We start from the raw sequence: 13,192 nt of genomic DNA on the forward strand, positions 1-13,192 counted from the left end.
TCTGCTGATACTGATGGATTACTGTTTGTGTAGCAAATACTTTCTCTTTCTCTACACTTTATTATCTAGACTTTGTTAACAATGCTCTTTGACTGGCCTGCGTATCCCTAGATGACACTTTCTTGTAGTTAGTTAGTTTGCACACAGAGATTAAGACAATGCAAATCGCTGAACTGACGCAATAGTCTTGCAGTGAGTATCTGTGTCAAAAACACTGTTCAAAGTCAGATACAGTAGCCTACTCATTCAGGGCAGTAATCAATTCTTATCAGTAATGGTAAAGTGCAGATTAACTAGATAGTAAAAAGAAAAAAGTATATCGTATCGTATTCAAATTTTTGTACACCAATGAGAAGAGAAAACGTATGCTGTTTGCAGTGAATTTAGTTTAAAGAATAACAACCTATAGCCGTGTTTCCCTCTGAACACATCAAGACTTTAAGATAGTCATAAAATAACAAATCCCCTCACCTCTAAGGTCAAGGCATCTTTTCATCATGTTTCCTTGGTGCAGTAACGTGTGCCCTGTCTCTGTCTCAGTCCCTGGAGTGCTTCCAACAAGCTAGTAATCATGTAAGTCTGGAATTCACACAAACAGCTCTCTGACACACATCAAACACATCCACAACAAACCTGTGCTTCCAGTATTATGTAGAAAGGCACGAGTGCTACACTTTTACACTGTACACATGCATAACAGGTTTAAAGCAAAAGCGTGGCGTGGCCTTAAACCTGTGAGCACTCCAACAAGAACAGAGCATATACACGTGGACTTAGAGGTTAAAAATATTAGCATTTGAATATCGCATAACTTTTTATTTCATACTCTACGAGCAGATAATTTATTTGACACATACACTGGTCTGTACTCTTTGTCTGCGATCAATCCTGACAGTGGCCTCCATTGAAAAAGTTCAAACACCACATACGGTTGATCAGCAGGCCATCCACCCCACTACAGTGGTTTCATTCCTCCATCCTTTAATCTAAATGTTACTTCTGGAGAGCACATGCTCGTTGTGGTTGTATGTGGAGGTGCATCACTCAATTATGTGCAGCCAAGTTTCTGGTTCAAGGCACACGGTGCTTCGTCTAATGTCATGTGAAGAGGTGTCTCTATAAACAGATGCTAGCCTGACACGCAAGCAGTTGGCACATTATTACACCCTTAAATTCCTGATACCAAGGCACAGCCCTTAAGGTTGGGCACTTCCACAACAAACATATTCTCTACTCCCCTTCAGCTTTCTGCACAAATTTTCCCTCACAGAAAACTTTGTATCGCAAAGTAATAAAAAAAAAAAGAAGTCTATTGAGTGACACCGGCTGGAAAACAACATGACTCACTATGGAAACATGTCCCCAGCAGACGTGATGAGTGACAAAGAGTGGCATTCAGGAGCTTAATCAGTTTGCCACAGCTAGCAGTGCAGGGAGAGACAGTGTGAAGACAAGCAGTCACACTCAACTTCCTCCCTTTCAAAGGCCACGAGAAGACCTCTTCACACCTTCCTTCACCCTGACACATTGTTCAACACTGTTGCAGCCAGGCAGACAAGGGAGCAGTGCTGTGCTCTATGGTCTGGACTAAGCTGGTAATTAGTTTATGGGATAATCATGAAGGCCTAAAGTGGTATTTAGTTAGGTTGCTTAAGTCTTTTTTAAGAAGTCCAACAAATGGAAGAAATTGTGCTTCAAAATCACCATTTGTATCACTCTCTCAGTGTTTTGACCAAAGCAAAGTTTGCAAAACCTTGACATAAAACATTTTGTGGGATTATATTGTAGCGCTGTGTTTAAAAGCATTAGTTATTAATGAAAGCTACCATGAAAAACTACCTTTAATATGGCCTCAATATTTCCCTTTTTAGCATTAATCCATGTATTAAAAAACGGTTTTAGGTGTCATGGTGGGTTCCACTCCTGTGTTCTGACTTTTGGTGACATGGAGACCATTTTGTTCATACCTATCACGGCTTTAATTTAAAAAGGATTTCTGTATGTCTACTTCTTCAGGTCAAATGACCTAAAAATACAGTGCTGGCACCGTGTGTGTCGGTGCGTGTGGCCATGTATTCCTTACGTTGTGGGGACATAAATCTGTTTACACAGTCACATTGTGGGGACTTACCTTCCTTATGGGAACAAAATGCAGGTCCCCATAATCTAAGTCATTCAATTTTTAGAGTGAGGACTTGTATTAAGGTTAGGGTTAGTCAAGTAGTGGTTATGGTTATGGTTCAGGTAAGTCTCCAGGAAATGAATGTAAGTCTATGTACTGTCCCCAAAAGTGATGGAAACACAACTGTGTGTGCGTGTGTGTGCATGTGTGTGCATGTGTGTGCATGTGTGTCTACTTATGTGCAGGATTAGCTCCAATGACACAATACACCGGAAGTGAAACGTTGGGGAACTTTCATTCCTTGGTCGTTTAATGTTTGTTAAGTGGATGAAGTGGGTGAAGATGGATCTACTTCTCTTTGGCAGCAAAGCTTGTGTGAGAGTAAGTAAAGAAATTTTTTTTCATGTATTAATCAAATCGATCTCCGGCTATTGATTTAGCTAAAACAATATATAACAACCATCAACAGCACATAGCCACCCAATTCAAATTCTTATGTCCGTAAGTGATGGCAGTACATTTCTGATTCCAAGTGAGACACGGACAGTGAATACACCTGCTGACACACTTAACTCCTCTCATCTCACTATTCATTGGTGGAAGGAAATAAAAGAACTGACAATAACAACCACCCATGGAGACAAACCTGAAGAAAAGAAAGGAAGAAGAAAAAAAGGGTAAATGTACTCAGTGACAAGTTGTGGTAAACACCATTTTATGATGCTAGAATGTTTAGATCTTGGGGATTAACCTTCATCTCCAAAGGGCTCAGACACAGAAAGTTATGAAGCCTCACCTCAGGGTGGGACCTGCCTGGTCTTGTAGCATGTACACACCATTGTGAACACTCTTACTCTCCTACCTCCACCCTTCCTTTTAAACACCAAAAACACGGTTTGAGGATGTCATTACTCAAGCTTTAGGTGGACGAAAAGGAGAAAAGAGCCATTTTCCTGTCACTTTGGCTCTGTCTTCAAACGGCTTGCACCTGCAGCCTAGTCTCACCTCAAACAAGACACAAAAGGGTCAGGAGCAGCATTTCTGCCGTAATATCTGTTTGCCAGGATGAAGAGAGTCTGAGCCAGGACTCCAATCCCATAAGTGTGTTTGACATTAAGAGGTATCATGCATAATCTGTGCAGATTCCAAAATATAATACCCTTTAATCGCTGACATATGGGGAATAATAATACAGTTAAATGCATAACTCTACACAATTTCTGAGCAATTTTAGATGGAATGAAGAGGGATAATGATGTTGAACAGTGCTGACAGATAAATCCAAAAAAATCAGCATTGGAAATGCATCTGGCATCTACTGCTTTAGAAAATCATCACACTTCAGAAACAAGTTACTTATCCGCCTACTCATGATGAGCTGGCAGTCAGTGAGTTTTGAAGCATCTGCTGCAACATGTCAAGAAACTAAGGCCCATGAGTCACTTCAAAGTGCACCCTCAAAGCAAACATCATTACATGTGAAGCAAGCTCTGACAAGGGCTCACAACACAAAGTCAATCAGATAAGTACAACTTTTTATTTTAAATTAAATTGAATAAAATTCAAGCCTTTAAAACCACACTGTGCGATGAAGAAATCAGACAACTGAAGCTTAATTTGAGTCATATTATCTCGATCAGTGAGAATAGTCAATTAAAAAAACACAATCAGGGTCACCCTGCTGTAAGAATGACACGGTGGACAAAATGTGCTGCGACGCTATTTGCTATTTTTGCTTGTTTTAACCGGATTTGCCTTTAATCTTTTACAACAATGCTATGGCTCAAAGCCAATTGCGCTCGAGGAGGTTCATGAGCTCTACATTACTCTCAAGACAGAAAACATAGGAGTTGTACCTTGCATCACCCTGCGTGAGTGACAGCCTCACTGCTGTCTAACACAGACCCATGACAGGAGTACCTCTGTGAAAGTGTTAGGACCTTGCCTCATTTGCATTTTTGGAACTCCATGAATGAAAGTGTTTGTTCTGGTCTGTGCGCCTGAATTGAAAGGGTCCATTAAAGAGTGTTTTAGGGGTTCCACTGTGTTGGGTCGGAAGTTTGAGAGCTGGTGTATGGAGGAAAGTGCCAGAGCAAAAAAAAAAAAAAAGATAAAGATAAATGTTCTGAAGGACATGGTGGGCCGGATCAATCTGTATGTAGATGATACACTGCTTGACATCTTTCAGCGTGTGAACAGGTGGGCCATAAAACAAGTGACAGCATCAGTCAGGTTAATAAATGTTTCAACACAGATACTGAACAAGTTGGCAGGCTGTGATTTAAGTTAGGGTGGCTGGTCTCACATCCAGCGCCAAGTATCAACTGAAGCCTGTTTACTGTAAGTCAGAGATTGCAACATCGCTCCCGGGAACTCTGCTGACTAACAATTATCAAATACCTAATTTTCTCACACAAAGGCAGTGCTCAGAGTGAGGAGGACATCCGGCTGTTACAAAAATGCAGAATCACCTAAATTAAAAATTTAACTTCAAAGTAACACAAAATGTATGTTACCATGGGGAAGTAGAGAGAGGAGCAACATTTCTAATGACCACACTCTGAATGTTGACTGAACTCCTCCTGCTTCAAGTCAACCAGCAGCAGAAAACACAAGAACTGTGGCAAAGCTTGAGAGCCTGTTGCAAAGCTTTTGGCCGTGCAGTATCCTCCATGCACCGTGCACAGTTGCTCCCTCACAAATCTGCTACACAGGTGAATAACAGCATGATCGATACATATAAATAAATATAAACCAGCCTGTTATTACTGTTGTTCATTACATCTGGTTCAGTGTTTTTCAGCATAACAGCGTGGAAGAAGAGTTTTACTCAGTCACTCAAAACTAGTTCTGTAATTTTGTGCACCTGAGCGAGCAAAGTCTGTGGCACACGGTGAAGACCACCACTGAGAAACATGTTGGTCACTGGATTCTTGTGAGAGTCTCAATTTCGCTATTCATCACATGACTGGGACAACACAGGAATCATCATAACAACAGGTCAGTTTTTATATGTGTACAAGTGTGCGCTTAACAAAGCAAGGATGCTGTGTTGGTTCTACGTAGGATACAGAAATTCAAGCAGTTAGCTTTGCAACATGCAGTCTGAAGAAATGCTGTTCTACGAAACTGTGTATTGCAGCATGGTTTTTTTACACTTTTGCAAAACTTGCCCATAAACAGTCTGGTGTGTGCACTTTTCTTATATTTTTTAAGGGTTCCACCATACCCCCTAACCTGGTCAGTCCTCCCCCAAAGGGCACAACAGTACTTAAAGCGATTAGAAGGGCTAAACCTTCTCCTCTATGATCAATACCTACACGAGCACAAGCATGTTTTAAGAACGATGTTAGTACCACTGCCACTGTCATTAAATACTTGTTTCACAATGTGTTGATGTGTACACATTCAGAAGAAACAAGGCATGGCATTTTCTGAATTCAATTTCTGAATCCAATTGTAAAATATATAATTGAATGAACACCACGATGACATCAGGTGTTACAGGCATCAAATAAGAAGGCTTTATAAAGAAACACTTGTATTAGATTGTACACATGTACCAAATAAAGTGGCCACTGAGTGTATGTAGGCAATAATATATGATGAGGTCCTCACAAAATCGTGAACAGCAACAGTGGAGAAGAAGACCGCTGTGACATAGAGTCCATTATCTCTTATATACGGACTTCTAAGAGTGCATTATCACCATTATACCATTGTCACTTACCACAGAACAAGTTAGCTTATAGTTCATTTTACTTATAATTAATGGTTAAGTTTGTTTCACCAGTAAGAACTCATCACTTTCAGGGAAGCACAAGCATTGTTGCTATATGGTTACCTAACATATGTTAAACACAGATTAATGACATTGGTTCGGCTGCTTTACCACAAGCGTGTTCAAAATGTCCTCATATACAATTTAAACAGACTCCTATGAGGCAATCAGAAACAAGTATTTTCTGCTACCCATCCTTCACTTTTTCATGTCACAAAAACAAACTATTTTACACTTTGATGTGGGGAGTCTTTTCACAAAAAAGTCAGCCATTCAATCCAACAAAAAAAGAAAATGTTTATCAGGGAAAATTTCAAGCTGCCTCATCTTTATCTACTCAATGGAAGAAGCATTTCAGATGAGCAGGGAGCTGCATGCTGATTTGCCTGAACCTTTACATGGCCTGATGGCAGTGCAGTTGCATATCAACAAAGGTAGAACTCCATACTGCCACATGAAGAGACATGTCTAAGATTACAGCGAGCAAGGTTGTGACCTCGAGAAAGCACGGGAGTTAGGGAGCGTGAGTGAAAGAAAAACAGGCAGAAAGAGGGGGACGAGGAGAGTTTTGGGGGTGATATCTATGCCACAGGAGAGACAAATCCATGGGAATTCAGCTCATTAGCATATGAATCAAATTCCAGCCACAGGAAAAGACAGACACTCAGTTCAGAGCCCGTTGTTAGGAATACAAACAGTAGATGAGCAAAATCATTGCGCTTGGAGTGCAAGGGTCAAAGTTAATCCTCCCACGGTATGCTACAAAAATAGAGCCAAGGATTTCAGAGGCCTGGGCAAAATGTGATAATAAGATAAAACAACATATATTACTGTGACACTGCACAAATTCAAACAGGCTTGTACAACACGAGCGCAACATGTTGACCACAGGGGTGAAACGCCGAGCATGAAAAAGGCCGGTGCTTCTAATAATTATGAAAGAAGCCTCTGAGGTAATATTTTCAACTCATGTGGTAATTAAATCACATCTCATGCACCACTACCCTTGCTGCTCTTTACTTTCATGATTTAAGTGCAGCTGCAAACCTTAGCTAATTAATCAACTAGTTGGCTGACTGAAAATGAATCAGCAACAGCCAAAAAATTTGTTAGTAATCAAAAAGTGTGTGTATAACACCCTCATCCTGTTATAAACTATAATAACATAACAAACCTTGGACGAGTACTTCTGATGCTTTCAGTACATTTTAAGCATGACACCATTTTTACTTAACAAACAGACTTTACTAAAAGCGATGTATTTTGAGCTGACTGTTGGTGTTGTGGAGCTGTTGTGGCTCATGGAGATCATCCCAGCCAACATGTATGAACATGGAAGCCATGAGTCATAGCCAAATTCTTTACTCCTGTCAAACGCAGAAGACCTCTTACCATTATGACTACACACACATTTGCCTACCATACAGTCAGATAGAGTGTTTCTCGAGTGACATGCCCTGATTTTGAACAAGCCTATCTCAGGGTTAAGCCTCTCTGCAGGTTCCAGGACCAAAACAAAACAGAGTTTGCACTGATCCGCTGAGAAATCTGCAGAAGGTGACCACACATGGAGAGGATGTTTACTTCACAGTCTGGCAACTGCGACATGCTGTCACTGTCAACAAGGCAATGTGCTGTATATGTCGCAACTTATTTTGGTATTTCTGTCTCAAAATGAGCATTTGTGTCGAAAGAGGGGTCTTAACAGTGAGGGCACTGTTCAAAAGCAGGAGTCCAGATGAATGCCATGAAGAGCATTTCAAGTGCCAGAAACCATGTTCCTCACTTGCTTGGAGGAATGCAGCCTATTATCAATTGAACTTGCGCAAAAGCTCCTGAATGTGCAGCACAGGGGGTGGAGGGAGGCTGAGGCCAGCATACGTGACCGCCCTCCGAGCCAAATCATCCCGCTCCTCCTGCGCTGACTGGAGACATTTCAGTTGCTCCAAGTCAGACAGGAGCGCAAAGTCATTTGTGCCCCCTGTGTGAGGCAGTTATTTCACCAAACAGTTGTCGACTGGGGCGGTCATGACCTTTGCTCCTGGTTGTTAGGAACCGCCAGAGCTGAGAGGCAGCAAGCCAGACACCATGGTTACAGGACTGCTGGTATCCACGCTGGAAAGATTTACTGGGAACTTTAAAAGACATTTCCACAGGATACAAGCTTAATCCCAGGATGGGTCAACGTATGACGCTAACAAATCTGTCAAGACATAACAGACAGGCTGACGACACAATCATTTTCTGACAGTGACCCCTCTATTTTAAACCACGGTGTTGACGGTGGTGAGCTTCTGTGTCGGTGACTCATGTAAATATTTCACAAGCATTCCCAACTGGCTGTCCTCAGAGGAGAGCGATAACTTCCCTCACCAAATACACACATCGGTGCTCAAGCCGTTTAGTTTCTCATTCATGGCCATCTTCTGATCAAAGCCAACCAAGCATCATTAAATTATTGAGCGAGAAGTGGGGAAGGGATTCCTGCTTGTCCTTTTCTGGCACAGGAGCAGGGAGTTACTACAAAAACTAAAGCTCACAGCAGGAAAGACCACGGGACCGAAACCTGTGTTTATCACACATAAAAATTCCCCTTTTAACTTCTTTTTATCCATTAGCTTTGTATCGGGGGCTGGTTGAGATGATGGATCACACTGCAGTACTGAAGACTGGATCTCATTCAGAACAATGCTGTTAGGCCAATTTCAGCTTGTGCAAAACATGATTTAAACATGCAAAGATCAATTACGACACTATGTTCCTGACAGCTGTTATCTCCTCAAGTACACAGACTGCTAAATTTATTCATGTATGCAGTATTCTCAGATTATCTTCTTAAACAGTACTTAAACAGTTAATCCACATGAATGCTTTCTCCGACTCCATTGATATGTAAAGCATGTGATTATTGTGCTTCTCTGGAAAAGCAGACATGATCACATTTCTTTTTTTTTTGAGACTCATTCTTTGCTTCAGGACTGAGAGATATTCTGCAGCCTTTGCCATCTACTTCAAAGTGCTCTTTGTGTTTTATTTCCTGCAGACAGTTTCGTGAATTGATTATAGTAATGTAAGATGGATCTGATGGTGAAATCTCGGCGTCTCATTCAGAATATGTTCATTTACATTTAGTTGTTGCTCCTACTGCAATTGCAGAGCTTTTCACATGGAATAATGGAGCATCTTATGCCTGTTTAACAACCTTTATATTTTACAGAGTTGAGAAACCTTTAATTGCTTCATACTGAGCAGCTAAGTGGCAGGCTGACGTTATGAGTTGGTGTTAGTCTTTATGGCGTAAAATCTTATAATTTGGTACGTGTGATCCCTCCCTTCCTATTCTTTCTAATTAAGCGAATCTCTAACTGCGTCTGCCTCATCGATAAAGCTCCAACACAGATCGATTCCCAGTGGCTCTCAGAATTTGATAACAACAGATGCACTCATTTAACCATCTGAAATCCCTCTGGAAGGGACAGACAACCAACTTATTTGCAGTCTGGACAGTTTATTCCACCACTAAATTAGATTATTGGGTTATGTTATAGTCGCTCATGCGGCGGCAGCATGTTGATAGCGTAATGTTGTTGACTATAAGTGACTTGCATGGGGTTTTACTCTTCCCAGCGCGTCACTGATTAAGTGGCTGAGAAACTCGCCCCCTGCCTGGTAAGGCTCTTATTCTGCACTAGCTGCTCCTAATGGATAACAATGAGCTGCTCAGATGCTGACAGCAGCTAAACATACTCTTTTCTGTCACGGCACATTTGGTAGCATTTCAAACCCATTCGACGCAATATACAGTGAGAGGACGTTGCGTTAATGCGCTACATAAAACATCTCATAACAATACAGTAAGAACACAATATTTGATTCCACAAAATATTGTGGTTTTTTTTTTAGTTCAACACTTCTGTTAAGTCAGGGTTTAACCAAGAACTGCAGTGCTAAGAGTAAAACTTCTCCAACAGGCTCCAATTATACAACTACAGAAGTGTTTGAGAGACTATCATGTCTTCTTTTGTCCAGATGGCAGAGTAGATAGATGGAGACAGCAAGGCTGGCGCGTGGCAACACATGCTGGATATACCTGTCCCAGAGTGATGGTGAGTACAACCTCTGAAAAAGAAACAGGCAGCGATTTACAGGGACACTTTTCCATTTATGTTCTCTCATTGTTGCCACTGAGGAGCTATTTGCCTTGTAAAGTTTTGATTTCCATTTCACGGTGTCGAAGCATGATGACATTTCAAGCCTGAATCCACTGTCAGTTCACATCGAAGCGCTCGCCTCATAGAAGTGCACTCAGATGAACCACTCACCGTCTGACATTTAGAATTCATCATCCTTTCTCTGCCTCTAATAAACCAGAAAATGCTGCTGAGCCACAGATTTGGAAGGTTCAATCCATTTTTGCAGAGAACCCTTTAGCCTAAACAACCTGCATGATGCACTCTTTCTGAGAGGGAAAAAAATCTTTTCACTGAAGAAGACGAAGCCAGAAATGTTTGTGTGTTTTAAGTGGACTGCTGAATCCAAGCGAAGCTGTAGCAATGGACCGAAAATTAATCAGCAGCTATTTTCATCATGGAATCTCTCCTTTTTTCAGATTTCTTAAGCAAAAATGCCAAACATCCACCATTACTGTCTGTTTGGGGGAAACTGCAATGAGCATTTTTCACGGTTTTCTCCCTCCTAGGTTTTTTACATTTAGTTTGATGTTCAGTTCCAGATATAAAATATCTATTCATGTATTTATAACTTTGATATAAGTGTTCAGCATTGGCCAAATAATCAGGTATGGGATTTTTTTCCTGCTCCAAAATATCATCATCTCACCGGCCTATCTGTCGAACTCTAGCTTGAACTCAAGTGAATCATCAAAGAAATGATCTGCCCGAGAGAAACAGCGCGCCTGAATGAACACATAACTGGACGTGATTCAAAGTTTAAATTAAAAGCTGACCTGTTTCTCATGTGGCAACTTGTTGTACTCTAAATGAATTTATTGAAAGTTGGGCCCAACCATCACCACAGGGAGCGAGGATCCCAGGATTCAGAAAGTTGGGTCACACAAAGAGGGAGACTCGACCCATTTCGCCACTGAATAGGGCAGCTTCACAGGACCCAGCGTGGCTAACACTCTGGGCAATGCACCCGCCACCACTCCTCTTCACTGTCTGAGAGACCAGACGGAGGAACAGACACCGGGAGAAGTGATCGCACTGCAAACTATTTCCATTCATGCAAGTATTCCAACTTCTGAAAGAGGCAAAGAAAGCGAGTGAGAAAGTGAGTTTAACATGACCGTACAGCAAAATCGGCATCTGAAAATCTAGAACACTGTCAATGAAAATCCAAACTCTAATTAACACTCTAATTAAATCTGCTGTAGGAGATGTATTGATAGAAGCTGCTCAGCATGAGAAATGGGAATATCTGCTGGTGAAAAGTGCTACAAATGCCACAAATTCCAGTCATCTTTGAGTCACTGACTGACGCGTTAAATGTGCAAGTCAATTGAATGATTTCGGGTAACGGGTACCAAGAAGAGCAACATCATGCAGTTTGCAGAAAGAAGAAGTCAATGTGAAACACATGAAAGAGATGACGGACTATTCTAAAACAGAGCTGTGATATGACATTAAATATTCATGGGGAGATGTTTTGCACCTGTTCATGTACTAAAGTGAGAATGAAAAGAAAAACTACACACATAAAATTGCCTGATCTCCAGAGGGAGGAAGAAACAGAGAAAATACTGAATCTCCAGCAGAGGCAGTGACTAGCCAAGACAAAAAAAAAAAAAAAAAAATCTTAACTTGCTCCAGTCTTTTTCTTCCTGACTTTCTGATATCTTTCACTGTATAATTTTACTCTTAGGCTCCAATAGCACGCATGTCTGCAGACTCATATTTGATCGTTAGGGATCGGACAGCTCACCTGAGAACTGCGCCTACAGGTACATTCTGTTGTACAACTCACGCATAAGACGAGCAACTGAAGTGGTGACTCCTACCAGGAGAACAGTCCCAAAACTTTACAGTGATGTCAACTTTTAGTCCGCGGCGTGTGTGAGAGTGCTGAGGCAGTGACGAACACCCCAACTCCTACAGCTACTCCTTCACCTCAGACGCCCAACGTGAGAAACTATTTGGCTCTCGGCCAAAAACTGCGCTGTCAACAACTGCAACTTGGAGTCAAGCCCCCACAAGGTCGTCTCCCTATTTTCGAAGCGGCAGAGGTCAAAGGACACGCAGTGACTCTGAGGACGGAATGGCTGATGTCATAGAGGCTGCTATAAGCGGCAGGCAGCCATAAGCTTTGAGTAAAATAAGCGCGTATACAAAACACGGGGAAAATATTTCATTGCGCGTGTGTGTGTGTGCGCGCGCGTCGGGTGTCAATCAGGGGGGAGTCGGAGGCGCGAGAGCGGCGCCAGCAGATTCCCACTGATTCAGAAAGACTCGCGCTCAGTGCAAAAACACAGGTGAGCCTCCGCGTGAAGTTCTGTTTATTTTAGGTGATTCAAAGGGCAATCACTGTTAATTCATACACTTCCAAAGAGGAGAAATGGCTGCAGAGCGGACCTGCCTTCTCCCTGCTGCATTTACCGGCTCAACTTTAAAGGTGACACAGCTGAAGAATAGCTCATACTTATAATGGACAAGTGCTACTTTACAATAAATCCTTCATTCCCACTTAGAAAGAGAAGGTGAAAACGCATGAAAGTGTTTGCACAGGGCGACACTCCCATCTGAGTTCACTTCACTCTCCAGAGACTTATCAGCTCTCTGAGCAAACAAACAATTAACAGAGCCAAGCATGAAAAATGAATGGTGTGTTTCCACTGTCCCAGAGCTGAGACGCTCTGTCACCTGAAGTGTTTGTCTCTGAGGGAATGTGAGGCGCAGGGATGTGAAGAGAGCACGTTCTTGCACATGAACACATTTACAGTGTGTTCCATTTGATCATACAAATCCAGACCGTTTGAGCACATCAGCAGCTTTAATTATCTGTGCCTGAGCCAGGATCCATCCACAGAGGAGCCCTGCAGGCACACTGTCTTGGGACATTTGGAAATAAGAGTAGTCCTGAAACAATTATTACAAATGATCAATCATTTAACACATTTTTATAGGAAAAAAATGCCCCAAAAATCAAAAAAATGCAGTTTGTTGGAGAAAAACAAGCCGTTTGAACATATCAACTTGAAATTTAGCAAATTGCGATTGATTGATAAATCAAGATAATAACTGTCCGATTAATCCCTAATGAAAATCAGCATT

General features: G+C 41.7%; 1 protein-coding gene across 5 annotated transcripts in view; it reads right to left on the minus strand.

Annotated features, from left to right (window-relative positions):
- The window catches only part of chl1a (cell adhesion molecule L1-like a), a 49,977-nt gene extending 37,997 nt beyond the window's left edge, over positions 1–11,980 (minus strand). For all 5 annotated transcript variants that reach the window (XM_076741732.1, XM_076741731.1, XM_076741727.1 and 2 more), the window contains exon 1: positions 11,889–11,980. The gene's annotated coding sequence lies outside the window, so the exon portion shown is untranslated. The remainder of the gene's footprint in view (positions 1–11,888) is intronic.
- Positions 11,981–13,192: the final 1,212 nt, after the last annotated feature.

This window comes from Chaetodon auriga, chromosome 10 (genome assembly GCF_051107435.1).
Source record: "Chaetodon auriga isolate fChaAug3 chromosome 10, fChaAug3.hap1, whole genome shotgun sequence".
Classification (NCBI taxonomy): domain Eukaryota; kingdom Metazoa; phylum Chordata; class Actinopteri; order Chaetodontiformes; family Chaetodontidae; genus Chaetodon; species Chaetodon auriga.